The sequence below is a fragment of the Dermacentor variabilis genome, chromosome 4 (genome assembly GCF_050947875.1).
Source record: "Dermacentor variabilis isolate Ectoservices chromosome 4, ASM5094787v1, whole genome shotgun sequence".
NCBI lineage: Eukaryota > Metazoa > Arthropoda > Arachnida > Ixodida > Ixodidae > Dermacentor > Dermacentor variabilis.
The window spans coordinates 85,398,493-85,403,470 of NC_134571.1; the positions used below are offsets into that span (position 1 = coordinate 85,398,493).

At 45.5% G+C, this 4,978-nt stretch overlaps 1 non-coding gene across 1 annotated transcript; it reads right to left on the bottom strand.

The window, feature by feature from the left end:
* Positions 1–435: 435 nt before the first annotated feature.
* Positions 436–632, bottom strand: LOC142580658 (U2 spliceosomal RNA). The gene has a single exon (XR_012827809.1). It is a non-coding gene; the product is annotated as a U2 spliceosomal RNA (small nuclear RNA).
* Between the last annotated feature and the right edge of the window lie 4,346 nt (positions 633–4,978).

Here is a 4,978-nt window from a genome sequence, read left to right on the forward strand (position 1 = left end):
GAATTTTGCATTGTATAACTTAGCGAAGTCACGTGGCACAATCCGTGACGTTGCGGGCAGTGCGTTTTACGTAAAGGCATTTCTTCGTGACGTCTACCTTCTGGTTGGATGCTGAGATTCGTCGAGAGGTACCGTGCAGCCGTTTGATACTTTCCATACGCGATCGCCACCACGGGATCTACGCGCCACTCTTGTCTGTTTGCAATGCTCAACGCGATTGAATCCGCATCCAATCCGTGTCCTTCAGCGCTCGCAAGACGGCAGCCACTCTGAAAACTGCGGCGTATTCTTTCTTTCTTTCTTTCTTTCTTTCTTTCTTTCTTTCTTTCTTTCTTTCTTTCTTATATTTTTTTTACGGCGAGGCTGTATATGGGGGCTAGGCCCTGCAAAATATTACGCGCGTTTATCGAGCCGTGTAGATTGAGGATTTCTCCCCATAAGTGGGCTGATCCCGAAGATAGTGCAATACAGCACCGAACCGCGGCGGAGGTGAAGCATGCTTTAAGCACTCCCATAACTGGCAAAAACCAGTTTAATATCTTAGGTACAAATACAACCCGCATCAGATATCAGATATCAAACTGATAGGAACTGATAGGAACGGATACTACACGTTGACCCGCGTAGACCATGTCTACGTCCGCACCGCCCTATCTATGTCGGCATTCCAAGCGCTTGAGTATCTCCTTTCCTTTCCTTCCGCTCTCCCGTGGTGGCGGTCCCGTGAGCGTGCTGCCCGCCAGGACCGCGAGGCGGAAAGAAATGCGAGCCGTCCATGTGTTCCCGATCCCGCACACTCGGAACGTTTCATCGGAGCAACGGCCAGGTTTCAGAGGGAGTTTGTGGGGAACCAGTTTTGTGTGGCCTATGCTGCGTGTGACCGCTGGTGGTTTTCGAGTGACCTCACAGCCGTTACTTCACTGAGGGACGACGCCCAACGCACGATCGCCTTGGCTAAGGTGAAGCAGTGTGTGCCCTCGGAGTGTGGTGACGTGCGTGTCCTGTTCTGCGTGCCGGGATTTGTTAGTAAAAAGTGTTGTGCCCAGTTTTGCAACATTACATGGGTACACATTCCTCCCGGTGCCTCATCATCTTCCGACGTTCAACATTGTGGAGGCGCGACCAGTCGCGCCTCGCCTTCCATTTATGCAGTACAAACGGCGTTTGACGCACGGCAATGTACAGTCCGCCATTAAAGGGCGCACATACACAGCTTCGCTGGGCATCCACCTTCACATAGTGGAGTGGCATTGAATTTCTTTTTAATTTTCCCTGTGGTAACCTGTGGTGTTGCGAGATCAAATGATGTCTCGGCTACCGAAGTGCACTTTCGATTGGGGAGTATTGTATTTGCTGCAATCAAGCGCGGGAAACTCTGAAAATCTACAACGAGGTGAGCAACTACCGCTTTACCTAACTTCGTTGCGCGTAGGTATAGGCTAAATAAATATGAGTGGTTTCACACGAAATATACCTTAATTGTAAAAAAAAAACGACCAATTGCGAAGAGAAGTGGAATAGAGACACGTTGGAATATCCTTACGTTATGGCGCCCGGTTGGGGACGGCTTTGCGTCTCGCGATATCCCTGGACAAGCATCAAATATTGACCCGTGTACTTATTTATCTTTCTCCAGTGACTGCTTTATCACCAGTTAACTAATGTTAAACGTTATCACTCGCCGCAGGCGCGCCTGCATGTATCGGAAGTTTCTCGCACGTTATCGATAGTTCTATCTGTTGTCACCTAACCTTGTTTAACCTGACTGTATGCGTGACAAGAACTGTGTAGTACATTCTGGAAGGACACGCGGGCACCAGATTTTACGCTGGCAGTTTCGACGAGTCATGCATAAAAGTCGACGTGCAGGACCCGCTGATCAGGTTTTGGGCAATCGCCGACTGTGCTCGCCGCTATCGTTGTGCATTGAACTTCACTTGTTTTTTTCTGGGGAGCAGGTTCGCCCAATAAACAGTTAGTTTTCATTGCTCAAAGCCATCACTACTGTCCGCTTCTTCACTGTCACTACAACGTGACAATACTCACCCCTGAACGATGACCACTGCAGACGGTAGGCGATGTCTCCCAAACTCATGGAGCGCATTGTCCCTTCATAACTTTTTTGGAAACAAGCTCTTTCTTCACTACACACGAATCACTGGTTTAGAGGAAAATTTTCTAGCGAGACACAGCTTTTGCCTTTCACTAACGACTTATTTACAGCTCTGGATCGCTCGTCCCTCATAAATTGCATTTTGATAGATTTGAATTGAATTCTGGGGTTTTACGTGACAACGATATGAGGCATGCCGTAGTAGGGGACTCCGGCTTGCTTTCTTCAACGTGCACCCAATGCACGGTACACGGGCATTCTTGCATTTCGCCCCCATCGAAATGCATCCTTCGTGTAAAATATGAAGACGCCAAACAAACAGACACACACAAGAGAAGAAAATGGGACAGGGCGCCCTGTCCCGTTTCCTTCTCTTGTGTGTGTCCGTTTATGTGGCCTCTTCATATTTTATAATGAATAGCTACCAACTAGCCCAACAAGAAGTGCATCCTTCGTGGTCGGGATTTGATCCCGTGACCTCGTGCTTACCGGCGTAACGCCAAAGCTACTTAGCGACCATGGAAGATTTCATTGATCTCGCGAAAGCATTAGATTCGATATGTCATAAATTACTGCTCTTTATACTACGCGCGCTTTATTTAAACTATAGCGTATTGAAAGGGTAGAGTGCATCTTGTCTGGGCACACGCAATTCGTAACACTAAACGATCCTAACTATCCTCCTTGTCCTTTAACATCTGGAGTACTGCAGGGGTCAGTTCTAGGGCCCCTAGCTCTTTCTTGCATACATTAATGACCTGCCTAACAACATTTGTTCTTCTATGAAACTGTTCGCGGTTGATTGAGTTATTTATCCTGAAATGTTAATCGCTACTGGCTATTTAACACTTCAATCGAACCTAAGTAGCGTATACACATGGTGTGAGGCTTGGTTAATGAAACTCAATATTAACGAATGGGAAGTGATGAGAGTTACTGCCGTATTTCTCATGACACACCGTGTACCTATTCTCTTAATAATCTTCCTCTAACTCAGGTTTTTACTTATAAATAACTTGGTATTTATATTTCTCAGAAGATTTCCTAGCAAACTCATGTTGGCCACATAGTAATGCTAATCATACTCTTAGTTATAGATAACGTAATTTTAGCCCAGCTTCCACCAACCTAAAACTTTTGATTTATAAAGCGTTAGTTGTGTCCACAAACATTAATTATGGGGATTTACGTGCCAGAACCACGATCTGACTATGAGGCACGCCATAGTGGGGGACTCGGGGAATTTAGACCACCTGGGGTTCTTTAACGTGCACCTGAATCTAAGTACACGGGTGCTCTTGAATTTCGCCCTCATCAAAATGCGGCCATAAAGAACCATACCTACGTAAAGAGCGGACAATCGAGCCGTTTTGTGGCCGGACAAATAAAGGTCTGACCACCCGCCAGGCGGCGCAGCGATTTGCGCTTCCACTTTACCTCAAAGGTAGACAGCTTATCATACGTCTACGGGGTTACGTCCCCGCATCTCATTTCCGTAGAGACGTTGATGCTGCGCCGGTCATGTGCCGCCGGTTACGCCCACCCCACCGCGCTTTTCCACGCGTCGCCTCGCTCGCACGGTAAGGTGTTTCCTTTCCTCTGCAGAGATAATTTTGCCGTTTCTTGCGTTAACGACATTGTCAGCAAGACGTTTGTTATGCTGGGTGAGCCTATTTTGCACGAGTAGCATGCACCAAAACGTACCAAGAATGTACACGTCTCTATATATTGCCGTCTGTTAAGTCGCTTTCTGTCCGCTTCTTCGCAATGTCAAAGGTATAGTAAGCCCTTAATTTTAGAAGTAATATTGTATTGTCGGAAATAGCCAAAGCATTTGTTAAATTAACAAATATTCGCACGTGTTGCACATTGCTTATGCTTTTCCAGTGACCGCTTTGACAGGCTAACCGCTGTTACAAAGTTAATCTATAAAATTTGTCTGGGATGTCATCGATTTTAGAGCGAAAGAATCTCTAGCCAGACTTCTTGTACAAAGCTAATGGTGGTATATATTCTGCAACTTGGTGATAAACAATCTGGAGCAGCGGCGATTACGCCTCCCGTTTTTTTCTGCACCCATCTTTTCCGGAAAAGCATGTGCATTATACTTCCAACGCTTAATTTTCCAAAAGTCACTCGCGGGACCTTCGGTTTAAAGCACAGAACTTGTAATATGTGGCTTACCCGTACCATCACATAAACGTTTCATTTGGCGTGGATCGAGCAGTGTAATGTGCATTTGGGATCGTTTTGTGAAGGATGTTGCCTCACGGCACGCTGCATGCACCTGGCCCGGTTCGCAAGTGCCACTTTTACTTGTCGCGTTGCTTGTCGTCGCTAAAACATTCTTCTTGTAGTTTACGTATTTATCAAGTGTGTGACCCAGTATTTTTTGTGCCCAATTCCCTATGTAAACAAGAAAAATAGACTTTTTGTATGGAACCACTGCTTCTTATTGTGTGCAATTGAGAAAAGCGGCTCAAAAACGGTAAAATAATTGCAATAAAGAGAGCCCTGATCGTATTTTTTTTTTTAATCGGCATGAGCTGATTCAGTCTTGCTGGTTCTTCGAGAAGCTTGGCCCCGCTTTTCCAGTAACACCCTATTTTTTTCTACACTTTATTACTGTCTGTTCATGTGGGCTACCACAGCACGTACGAATCTAGAGAAGATACATATACTTCAGAAAAGATTTTTGCGAGTACTATTTAACTTGCCTTACAATGCCCACCACATCAGACTTATTTCCGAAAGCAAATATAATACCCGTGTTTAACCTTTATAATTACAAGTTAAGTCAAGCTTTCAAACGGGAGGTAAAAGAGAATTTAAAGTTTCTTCATGAGTTATCTAATCTCACCAGGA